Source organism: Mustela nigripes, chromosome 13 (genome assembly GCF_022355385.1).
Source record: "Mustela nigripes isolate SB6536 chromosome 13, MUSNIG.SB6536, whole genome shotgun sequence".
NCBI classification, from domain to species: Eukaryota; Metazoa; Chordata; class Mammalia; order Carnivora; family Mustelidae; genus Mustela; species Mustela nigripes.
The window spans coordinates 125,505,023-125,518,640 of record NC_081569.1 but is presented as its reverse complement, the minus strand read 5'-3'; positions in this window follow the sequence as shown (position 1 = coordinate 125,518,640).

Below are 13,618 nucleotides of genomic sequence, written 5' to 3'. Positions count from 1 at the left end.
CCTCCTGAATTTGTTTCTTAACTCTTCCAACCAACATCCAACTCTCTCAGAAAGCGTGGACTATTTTATCTTATCCCTCCTCACGTTTTGATGATTTAGTTTTAAGAAATGAACATATTTTATTTCTGATATCAAATTCAATTTCCTTAAGTTGGGCCTTCATTTTTCACTTTTACAACTCCTAATATTGTGATTCTATTTGTCTAAAGGTTTACACTATAGAATGAATTGGCCTTTTACAGATTGAGATGTACTGCAGTCTAATCACACCCTATGAAAGCAGTACCCACATGAAGTGTCACGTAAGATATTTACTTACGAAGAGCACAGTTGTATCCCCTTATAGCAATGTTTCCATGGGATCTCCTGCATGACAGTGTTCCTTCTGTTTTTATTAGGTCTCAAATCAGAGAATAATTCAGTGCCTCCATATGTACCATTCACAATGATCCAATTAGCGAGACATGTCATCGTAGAAAATTAAACATTATTTCCCTTGTTTTACGTGACTGCAGAGCAAGCGGCAGGAACTGCATTTTAATTTTATGTTCTCTTTGTGAACTGAACTTAGGCATTTGATTCTATGAACTGAATTAGCATGTGGAAAAACCTCGTGAAAGACTGGCTACCCAGACAAGTTTATAAACATCGTTTGCTCTCTGCACGAAGGAACAATGGTGAGAGATTACAGAGAGGATATCAGATGCATTTACTGTGACTAACAGCACTCACACAGCCCCCTTCTTGCTCCATTACTGTTTATTATCTGCTTTTCAACAGTGCTCTTCATTTTCTCCAAAGATCCCGATGTAGAGATGAACAGAGTGTTCCTCAAGCAAGAACATGCTCAGTGCGGAGTGTGTCGATAGCAAAGTGCTGACCGACATTATTCAAGAATTTCGAGATGTCAGGAACTGCACCCCTGTGGCTCATAATGAGAATCCAGCACAGCTATGAAATTTATTTGCCAAGGCCACACCACTTTGGCTGACAGTGCCAGAAAAGACAGAGGTCCTTACCCAGTGCCTCCCAATTAATGTGTTTACAATTCCTGTCATTCTACTCAGCAGCTTGAGCCTGAAAGTCACAGATAATTTCTGTGATCAGAGTAGCCCCATCTCCCTCCTCACCTCTTTCCAAGGAAAGTAAGTGTCCAGTTGGCGAGTAATGCTTCTGAATGGACTCCAGAGGATATATGAAAAGACCGTGGTGTTAAGATCAGGATAATCTAGACGAAGAGAACTGTCCGCTGGACCAGAGCAAAGACGATTCCCAAAGATACGTGTTTTCAACAGTTCCGCAAAAAGAACAGGAAGCTTTATTAGCAGTTAGGTTTTTTTCAACAACTTTATTGAAGTATAAGTGATACAGCATAAATTCACCCATTATAGGTGTATAATTCAATGCTTTTTAGATTTATAGAGTTGTGCACCCATCACAGTACCATTTTAGAACATTTCTATCACCCCCAAAAGATCCTTTGTCCCCCTTGTTTGGAGTCAGTCTTTATCTCATCCTGGCTCCCAGCCATCACTGAACCGCTTTGTGTCTCTACAAATTTGTCTCTTCTCGGTGTTGTACATACATGAAATTATAGAATATGCAATCTTATGCATTGGGATTTTTTTCACCAAGCTAAATGTTTTTGAGGCTTAATTACATTGTAGCTTATATCAGTAATACACTCCTTCCATTTTCCTTCTAGTATCCTAGTATATGTTTGTCCCTTTCACCAACTGATGGTCATTTGGATTATTTCCAGTTCGGGGCTACGATGAATAATGTTGTTACAAATATCCATGCACACATCTTGTCTCTGTGTGGATGTGAGTTTTTATGAAAACTCAAAGTAATCCTACCGTCATCAATATTAGTTCTTTTTCCTCAATGCCATAACTCTAAGTTCCACTGAAACGGTTAAACTCCACATAAAATACCAATACCAGCAAGATTTTAAAAGAATGACAAACCAGACCAGGTTCATTTCAATCGTTCATTTCTTTACCTTTCTCAGTTTTAGTCTCTGTCCAAGTAAGTGCATACAGAGAAATGACACAAGGTCAACTCAAAATGCTACAAAAGGTAGCCTTTATCAGGGGTTATAGACTTTTCTTCTTCCAGGCGCACAACAGTCTAAAGAATACAATAAAACTTATTGGCACCAACTTATTCAGGTCCATAGATTTCTTGAGACAAACAGAATAATAATTTATTAAGACGTGATTCTCAGTTTAACTGTTTAGTCTAATATGTATTCAGCGATACACTCTTTATCTCAAAACAGAAAAGTTTCCTGCCAATTTGTAGATAAGCAGAATATTTTCCTTACAGACTGAATTGTGTCCATCTAAAATTCATACTTTGAAGTCCTAAACCCCCAGTGTGATGGTATTAGGAGGTGCAGCTCCGAAGAGGTAATCAGTTTTAGATGAGGTCATGAGGGTGGGGTTCTCATGATGGGATTAGTGCCCTTCTAAGAAGAGACCAGAGGGCTTGTTCTTGCCCTCTCTGCCATATGTATACAGTATGATGCAGATATCTGCAAGCTCGGAAGAGGATCCTCACCAGAACTCAACCACACTAACATCCTTATCTTGGACTTTCAGCCCCCAGAACTGTGAGGAAAAAAGTGTCTTTTGTTTAAGCCACCCAGTCTATGCTATTTTGTTATTATAGCCTGAGTGCACTAAGACAATCCCTTCTTATGACCTTCATTCCACCCCAAGAAAACCTCTTCCTTTCAAAAATAAAACAATACAAACAAAACTGTGGAAATTAAGATGAATATTATTTTGTTGTTTATTTTTAGTGTAATTTCTTATCTCGAAATTTTGTGAAATTAAGATGATCCAGCAGGCCACTTCAGTTATTTCTGATATCTTGTGGATAATTTTTCAGAAGTCATTCTTTCCTAAATAAATATGTTATTGCAGAGTTTTTTACATTAAAGAATGATTTTAATTTGCCTTAGTGCCAACATTTTTAATGAGGGCATGCATCCCTGAAATTATAATGTAAATCACTACAAAATGTGCTCTCTTTATAAAATGTATTCAGAATAATTCTTGAGAAGCATAACCTTTGGTAAATTGATGTATGCCCAAAATGTGCATAATCACTCCTATGCAGAGGTCTCTAATAAATGTCCTTATTTAGCTGGCAGAAGGCGTATGAGGGAAGAATGTACCATCACCAAATGCATCTTGGGACACAGCCTCATGAGCCCAAACTATGCTAAGCATTGATAACACAGTAAGCAGAGCAATGACTTTGTAGATGACTAAATTAATAAGTATTTACAAAATTCTATACAATCAAAAAAGCATATAGAATATTATCAGTAGGATATGACCCTGAGACAATCAATAAACAAGTAGAGCCTCTTGGGAATACTTACTGTAAAGGCACATGGCCAGACAAAAAATATACTCTGTAATTGCCGCCATTATCAACATATTTACCTTTCAAAAACAAATCATTATAATTGCAAAAGGCTACTGTCTGTACTCAGAAAACATTTATGTGAGTAATAGGGATTTAAACAGGAGTTAAGGGGATCTGGGTGGCTCAGTTGGTTGAGCATCCAGTTCTTGGTTTTGGCTCAGGTCATGATCTCAGGGTCCTGGGATGGAGCCCCACACTGGGCTCCCTGCTCAGCAGGAAGCCTACTTCTCCCTCTGCCACTCCCCCTGCTTATGTTCCCTCTCTCGCTCTGTCTCTCTCTGTCAAATAAATAAATAAAATCTTAAAAAAAAAAAAAAGATACTCTTTCCCTCTCCCTCTACCCCTCCCATTCATACTGTCTTGCTCACTCTCTCTCTCTCTCTCTCTATGAAATGGATAAATAAATCTTAAAAAAAAAAAAAAAAACAAGAGTTACATCTTGCTTCGTTTGCCATCTTCTTTGTTGTCAGAAAAAAAATAAAATAAATGACATTCTTTTTATATCCTGCTGGTATAGGAGCAACAGATGTTTAGGCCATACTGAAAGTGAGGTGGCCAAAGGACACCAACTCCAGGTATCCCATAGTTGGAAATAGCAGTACGGAGCTCACAAGAGAAATTGGCTAGAGATTTACAATTGTAGTTAAATGGCATTAAGGATGCAAATAGAAGCCCTGACAATGGCACAAGCCAGTGAAAGGACAATTTGCAAACAGAGTAGAGAGCCAGGAGTAAAGCTTCCTAAATGTCCACATATAAAGAATATGCAGAAGAGGAGGAGTCTGCAAACATAGGTAGACTGTCTCAAAACCAAAGAAAATGAGCATATAGAGTGCACAGATGAGGAGGGCTGCAGCAGTCATGCCAGATGCTACAAAAAAGTCATGGAGGAAAAATCCTGAAAAGCATCCATTTGATTTCAGTTACAAGGTTGTCAGTGATCTTAACTAGATTGGGAAGTAGAGAGGACAAAAAGTACAAAGATACAACCAGCAGGGAATATTCTTTCAAGATGTTTGGCTAAAAAGGAGATATGTCACCAGTGGAGGAACAGATAATATGAAATTAAAGACACTTATTTATTTAGGTAATTCAGTAGACTAAAAGAGGTTTGGGTACTAACAGGAAAGAAGAAGAGAGGAAAGATGGAAGACACAGGAAGAGGGATTTGATGACCTTTAGGTACTCAACCAGTAACAAGTTTTAAAATGAGTAACCCAGTTCAACACCTCTCCATTTTATTTTATTTTTTATTTTTTTTAAAGATTTTATTTATTTGTTAGGGAGAGAGGGAGAGCAAGCAATCACAGGCAGACAGAATGGCAGGCAGAGTCAGAGGGAGAAGCAGGCTCCCTGCCGAGCAAGGAGCCCCATGTGGGACTCGATCCCAGGACGCTGGGATCATGACCTGAGCTGAAGGCAGCTGCTTAACCAACTGAGCCACCCAGGCATCCAAACACCTCTCCATTTTAGATGGAGATACATTTTAGATTCATTTTAGGATCTAGAGTTTACAGAGATTAGTTTACTCGCCTCGTTGTGCTACTAATAATTGGCAGAAACAAGTTTCCATCACAGGTATACCATTTCATAGTCCAGGGCTTTCTCCACTGGACCACTGACAGGCTGTTCAACCCAAAGAATCTGCCAGGGTGTGCTTCGTTTGGTAAGGTGGTTAATTCAGCAATGTCGGTAAGATGTGAGGAGGACCATTCTAGAAATTCAAATTTCCTATTACAACCAGATCGAACAGCTTCTCTATCCTGAAACAAGTTTCTCCCAATTTTCAAGATCCCCTTATCCCAATTCATTGTGTGTGTTTCTGCTCGCCCCGCAATTTGTCTGTCTTGCACCCAGGTCTCTGCCTTGACATCTGCCTTTGTCAAACTCCCATAGGGTTGTTAGATAAAATTGAGGATACCCAGTTGAATGTGAGTTTCCTATATTAACTATACTGGAATTATAAACATAATAAATGTGAATTTAAAATAAACAATATTTTCACTTAGTATAGATGATATACCATTCAATATTTGGAACATATTTACACTAAAAAGTTATTGATGTTTATCTGATATTCAGTGTTAAATGGGTACCCCATATTTTTGCTTATTTGTTTTTTGCTAAATCTGACAACCCTATCTCAAGGGCCAGATAACCTGACTGACTTTCTTTTTCCCAGCACTCATAAGCCTTCATTGTGTAGCAGTCAGACCATAACTTTCACTACTACTATCTGACACTTAGATGGAGAAATATTTATATGCTCTCGTGGTATAAGAGTCCCCCAAATATCTGATAGACCCTAAGTCATATATATTTGTCTTAACAATGAAGTCTAGGATTATTTTTTTTTTCTAGATTTGCTTCCTTAATCATGTAGTTCTAATAAGGACCAAAATATCTTAGTATTCTAACAAAGACAAACACTAATTCATGGGAGATAAAGTCAGTAGAAATGGAAGAGAGGAAAGAAAACTAACTCATATTTTTGTTTTTCCTCTAATAATCCACACAACAGATAAGGAGTAATAATCACATTTACTCGTTGCTGGTTGGGGCAGTTTGTTAAGAAAGTCAGGGCTGTATCTCCTTCATCCTGTCTCAGAGGACTGCCTGGAGGTCACCAACTCCTGTCACTCAGTTGCTGACCCAACATGATGGCTTAAATAATAAATGCAATCAAATAAGGGCTCGGTCCATTTATGCAATCCTGCCCTGATCTGTAAACCCAAGTATATACTAAGTGCATATGGGAAAGAATGGTAGAAGTTCATGGTGTTTAGTCTGTAAAAAAAACCAAAAACACATTTCGCCCCAAGCATTTTTCCCCTTCATTTAAAAGTTAAATTGTGTATTTCAGAGATAAATCTAAGCCATGTGTCTCACTTCTTCCCTTTAACAGCAAACTGTTCTGAAAGACCTCACTGTCCTATCAAGGACTTCCAGAATGTCATTTTTATTCCAAATGAGAAAAATCACATTTTTCCTAAACATACAACATTCAGTCTCAAAAATACATATTGTCTTAATTCATGTCTCATGAAATATAATAATAAGCTATTTTCAGCTGATCAACCTATATCATTTCTGAAGATAATTGTTATCTGATCAAAGCCGTCAGCAATTTAACATTTACTAAGAGCCTATTATGGTGCCAGACACCAGACTATATATTTTACAAATACTAATTCTAACCTCAGTCACCCGGGTAAGGAGGTATTATTAATTTACTTAATAGATAAAAATATTAAAGTTTCAAAAATTTATATAACTTGTGAAGCAAATAAAAGGCTAATACAACTTCTGCCTAACGCAGAAGTCCACCGTCTTTCCATTTTTCCAGATGGTAGTATATTCCCTTGCAGATAAGAAAAGTTAAATCATCCCTATCTTCCATAAGTTGTTAGTCTTCATAAAAAACATATGGGCACGGAGTCGCCTAACCTGTATTTAAGCCAGTGGAGAACAATGCTTTAAAATGGTACATGCATGGATCTAAAAAAATCCATCTTTTACAAGAAATTAAATTGTAGAATTCACAAAAAAAATTAGATTGTCTTTGTTAAGATGATATATAATATATTCTATTTCCATTACTCACAGCTTTTTTGAAGGGTTGTTAATTACACAGAGATCATATTTTTGGTATTGTGAGGGTAGGAGAAAAGAGAAAGAGGATTTTCAAAGTGTGTGCAGGAAAAAGTCACCAGGGAGTAGTGAATAAAAATTCATGTTCTGGATTCTGATACTCCTGAGTTCCAAACCAAGTTCTGCTGCGTGCTTGCCAATTATTCAGTTATGGGTTCTTTACTTAACTACTCTGTACCTCCTTATCCTCATCTACCAAATGGATATAATAATACTTGCCTTATATGAATATTAGAATAATTAAATGAGATTATATTTGGAAAATAGCTGCCCTCGTGCTTGGGACCAAATAAGCATCCTGGGAATGGTGGTTGCAGTTACAGCTAAACCATCACGTACAAAACTTTGGCAGTCATGGTAAAGTCAGGGAGGCAAGTGAGGCACTTTCAAACAATTATAGCCCATGCATAGGAAAAGGAGAAACCAGCTAAGTTTGAACAGCACTGGGAAGAAGAGGGGTGAGAAGTGACTATCAGAACTGGATCATACAAAGACACAAAAGTTGACACTTGTCAACAAGCATGGTATTTATCAAAAAGACAGGTTACTTACATTTGAGCCATAAATTATCTCCCGTCTGAATGTTTCACACAGAAGAACACAAGATATTAGAGAGATGATTTTCACTGGATTAGGGAATTCAGAATTTGTATTGTTTAGCCAAAGAAATAAGCATTAGCCCATATGCCTCTTGCTTAAAAGTAACTCTATTATTATTATTAAGGAGAATTATACATTGGAACTTTTAAAAAGTGGAAGAGATAGTCAGTTGGCATGATTCTGTGTTTGTTTAGTAATAATGAAAACCTGTCTTTGAGGAAAAAAAAAAAACAGAATATATCTGTTTTGGATGTTTGTTTTTTTTAGTGTTTTTTTTAAGGATTTTATTTATTTATTTGACAGACAGAGATCACAAGTCGGCAGAGAGCAGGCAGAGAGAGAGGGGGAGGCAGGCTCCCTTCTGATGCGGGCCTTAATCCCAGGACACTGAGATCATGACCGGAGCCGAAGGCAGAGGCTTTAACCAACTGAACTATCCTGGCACCCCTGTTTTTGGTGTCTTCTTGGAGCAAGGGCCAGCAAACTGTAGCCTATGACCAAATTGGCTCATTGTCTATTTTTATAAATAAAGTTTTATGAGACCACAGCCTCATTTGCTTTTTTACATACTGGTTATAGCTGCTTCCATGATACCATTGCAGAGTTGAGTGGTTGCAGAAGACTCTATGACCTGCAAAGCCTAAAATATGTACTATTTGGCCCTTTACAGCCACAGTGTGCTAACCTCTTTCTTAGAGCTAAGGGGTAAGTATTTCATCTTAGTCAGCTTGGGCTGCCGTAACAAAATACCCCACACCAGGTGGTTTAAACAATAGACATTTATCCTCTCACAGTTCCAAAGGTTGTAAGTCAGTGTGCCAATACAGCTGGGTTTTAGTGAGAGCTTTCTTCCTGGCGTATAATGGGCCACCAACTTGTTACGTGCTACCATGACTTGGGGGAGGGGAGGTCTATTGGAAGTGAGTGAGCAGGAAGAGTGAGCAGTAACTCTCTGATGACTCTTCTGTAAGGACACTCATCCAATCCTACCAGGCCCCACCTCATTACCTCATTTAACCTTCATTATTTCCTTGTAAGCTCTGTCTTCAAACACAGACACAGTGAGGCGTTAGGGCTTCAATGTATGAAACTTGGTGAGACACAATTCAGTCTATAGCAAGTTTCAAACCTATAAAATCTGATTTAGCCATAAGTATCCATCATCTTTCATTCCCAATGTACCTTCCAATGTGCCTTTCTAAACACATCTGGAAAACAGGTTAAAAACAAAGCACTGTGGAAACCTCTCCTGCTGACTAAGAGTAAAGAGACCATCCAGAAACCTTATCCCAAATGTTACCCTTAGCAAAGCATTTGGGCGCGGAGAAAAATAGAGATGAAATTACTTCTGGAGGGCAGAACAAATTTCTCCATTGAGAAACTGAAAGGCAACTATTAATCCATTCCCCAAATGGTAGTTTCCATCATGTGGATGCCCTTTTATCTTACGGAGAAAAAGAATAGTGAAGTTGTTGGGTATAATCTGTGACCAAGTGGGGTCAAAAGATTCAAATAAGCATTGATGGGTCAAAGTCAAGTTGTAGGCTTCATCATTCTTGTGCTATTTACGAAGAGGATATAACTCTATTTCTCTAACAACCACAGAGTATTTTAAGAGACACTACCTTATTCATCTCCTGAGTGCCCGTTGAAGTAAGTGTCCCATATTTTGTTTGTTTTATAAATGGAAAAACTAGGGCTGTGAGGAGTTGTATGCCTCTCCCCAGAGTGAATCAATCACTAGAGATAGAAGCTTAAGTCCTTTGTTTTCTATGCATTTCTATGCATTCAACCAATTAGGTATTGAAGACCTTTCCATAAATAAAAAGTATCTTATGCTCATTGGATATAGTATTACTAATGCCACGATAGTGGTGTGTATTTCCTGCCATGCCAATATGGTGGACGACTCTCTCACTTAGGCACTTTTAAGGTCTCTTGAACAATTTTAAGTAAAGAAACATGAACAATAATAGGAAAGAAATGTAGAACCTAAATAGGTTATGGTCAAAGCACCAAAAGTAGTACTGGATTGAGCGAGATTCCCCAGACCAAATGCCTCATGACATAGAAATGGGCTCTAGCACCATCTAGTGGGAGACCAAAATAACTCATGGATTATTAAGAGGGTTGTTTGTCATCCTGGGGGCTCCTTTCATCAAGAGGTTTGGATTATTTCCAATTTAAAGCTTCCTTGGGCTTCACTCCTAAGTAAGCAAGTATATCTTTTATTGAAATCACTGTAGAAGTACACCAAGGGTTGGCCTTGGGTTACCTATTATAGTTTATTTCCCAATGACACAGAGTAAAAAGGGCAAGGACTAGAAGTAGAAGAGATATGAATTTAAATATATTCCACCAGCAGCTCTTTAGTTTTACACAAACTACCCTATCTCTCCCAGGGCCCATTACTCCACCAATATAATGAAGTTAATGCCAATCTAAAGGGTAGTTGTGATGATTAAGGGAGATCTTAAGTTTATTCCTATTTGTCTATACAGTGACTGTCAACAAATATTAGTTTTCTCTTTCCCCTGAAAGATTTCTGTGATAGCCCATATAGCACTACATTGGCTTGTTAGGATGCTCTGACAAAGCAGCACAGACTTGCTTAAATGATAGAAATTTGTTTTCTCACAGTTCTGGAGGCTGGCAAATCTGATATTAAGGTAGAGCAGGGTTGGTTCCCTCTGGGGACATCAGAGAAAGATCCATCTCAGTCTTCTTTCTCTGCTTATAGAAAGCTATCATCTCCCTGTGTATTTTCACACTATCTTCCCTCAGTACATGTCTGTGTCCAAATTTCCTCTTCTTATAAGGACAACAATCATATTGGATTAAGGCCCATCCTAATAACATCTTTTTATTTTATTTTTAAGATTTTATTTATTTATTTGTTTGTCAGAAATCGAGAGTGAGAGCACAAGCAGGCAGAGTGGCACGCAGAGGCAGACAGAAGAGCAGGGTCCCCGCTGAGCAACGAGCCCAATATGGCACTCCATCCAAGGACCTTGTGATCATGACCTGAGCCGAAGGCAGTGGCTTAACCGACTGAGCCATCCCCTAATAACATCATTTTAATTTAACTATTTCTTTAAAGATCCTATCTCTGAATACTCATTCAGATGTAGTAGGGGTTAGGAGAACAACATGAATTTGTGGAGGGAGCATAATTTAGCCCATAATAAGCATGATGGTCAGACAGCCATGCAGCAAGTAAATAGTGGAGGCAGGGTAAATCCCCAGCCCTCGCCTCCTGTAACATAGCCATTCTGCCTCCAGAGAGAGATTAGTAGGAAAATCCAGTTTTATAGATCAAATGAAAGATTCCATTTCCTTTGGTTTAAGGCAAACTAGTAAAATCTATTTCCTCCAGGATCATAGGTTTTCTGAGATAAAAAGGACTCTACAGGTACAACAATGTACTGTTAATTATAGCAGCCCCCTCAGGTACCCTAGGCAAATAAGGAGGTAAAATCAAAACATTTGTTCTGTCCCCTAAACGGATTGAATCAATGGTTCCTGAGTTATTATGTTACCCACCGGTGCTAAACCAACTTTGGGAAACTTCATTTCACTATTTAGCTGACTCAGGAAGGGCTTATTGTAACTTCTAGCTAATCTATAGTACAATTCAAAATCTTCAGCTGCTAAAAAAAAAGAAAAAACTGCACTCTCCGGTTCTATTCCAAAAAAAAAAAAAAAAAAAAAAAGTGTCTGCCAGCATTTTCAAAATGTATTTGGTGAGGTGCCCATATGTTAATATAAGTATAGCAAAGATTGTCCACCTCGTTGCTCTCCTATTAAGCAGATTTCCCTTTACAATCTACCACATAGCCAGCCTCTGCATTTCAGGTTTAGAGAGAACAGAATTTCAATGCTTTCCCTGCCTGCTGTACCGTGACTTTTACACGGTTTTTTCCTTCCAATCTCTCCACCACAGCTATTTGCATGTCTGGTATCCAGTCTTTCTCTGTCTGGGACAAAATAAAAAGTCATAATAATAAAACACAAACAGGAGCTTCAGAATCCCAAACAACTGCGCTCTACAGTTATCATTATAATTATTATACCATTTATATTTTAAGGGACTATTTGAGTTTACCTCATAAAAAGAAAGAAAACGCAGTGCAAAGAGAGCAATATCAAGCAGTACTTGGTTTTGAGAATCCAAATGAAGTTGGGTCTTAGAGGTCAGCTAGGAATTTTTCTTCTAGAATTGCATATTGTACTCAATTTCAAAGGTGGCTTGTTATATATTTACCTCATAGACTCATCATCAATTTAAAATGCCTGGGTAGAGTCACCATGCATATTAATGTACAATGCTTCAAGTGGGTAACCAGAGGGCACCATGATTGATCTCCAGCTTCAACACATCATTCGATCCTCAGCTATCATCCAAACCATGCCCTTCATTCTTAGTTCTCACTCTTCTTTCTTCCACTGGACAGATGATCCCTTCCTTTCCCTCAAGCTGACATTTGCCAATATACAAATATTACTGTTTTTACACCCTGTACCTAGATTCCGGTTTCTAATACCATTTTCCAGTTGAACAACAACAACAACAAAATAGGACTGGCTCTCGGTCTGGTATACAAAGGGGGTATACAAGATGGGCCTTGAGCATTTTGTAGTGTCAGAAAGTAAGAAAGTACTCAATGGAAAAAAAAAATTTATTTTTTAAAAAGATGGAGCATATCAGAGAAACAAAGGAACCTACCTGAAAGAGCTCCAGTGGCCAAAACTGGGACAATCTGAACAACAAAATAAATAGTATAGAATTGGATTATGATGCAAATATAAACTAAATATACATGAGTCCTTATTGATATAAATGACTGAATAAATACAAGGAAAAGACACATCGTTCAAATAGAAAAGTTAAAGTAACTTATGTAGATACCTCCTTATATTTGTGCTCCTGCCAAAACTCACATGTTAACATCTTAGCCCCCCAATGTTATGATATCAGGAGATGGGCCATCAGTGGGTCATCAAGTGGCACCCTCATGAATAGGAGAGTGTCCTTATAAATGAGATTGAGCGAGCTCTGTCTGCTCTCCACCATGTAAGGATACAACATGATAATAGCTGTCTATGAAATAGACAGTGAGCTCTCACTAGTCATCCAATCTTCTGGCATCTTGATCTTGGACTTGTCAGCCTACAGAACTGTGAGAAATAAATTTCTGTTGTTGATAAGCCACCAGGTTTATGGTATTCTGTTATAGCTGCCTGAACAAAGACACCCTTCTAAAAGGTAGGGCTTAATCTCCCCACATGCTGCTCTTCATATGAGCTGGATTTACAACTCACTTCTGAAGAATACAGTATGAAAAGGAAGTCATAAACTTATAGTGGAGAAACCTGGTAAACATTATTTAAGCAGGAATTTAAGTGTAATATCTCCAGTGCTAAGTCATGTTGATACCATATGCTTCCTCATCTGATGTAATGAGAGAGGTCCATTCATAGTAGACCCCAAAACACACTCTGATCTAATCATGAGAAAAAAATCAGACAACATAAACTGAGGAATATTTTATAAAATACCTGAACAATTATCTCCAACACTGTCAAGGTCAAAAAAAAAAAGAAGAAGAAGAAAAAGAAAAAAAGAAAAGATAGAAAAAAAAAAAAAAAGAATGAGACAGTCACAGATCAGAGGAGGCTAAAGAGATGTGACAACTAAATGCAAAGTGGTGTCCTGGACAGAATCCTGGTACAGAAAAAGGACATTAGTAGAAAGTCTGGTAAAATCTGAATAAAGTTGGAGTTCAGTTAATAGTAACGTAGCGATGTTACTTTTTTAGTGTTTGGTCTTGGTCCTGAAGTTGTATATGATGCTGACCTTAAGGGAAACTGGGTGAAGGATATATAGGATTTCTTTGCATCATTTTTGCAACTTTTCTGTAAA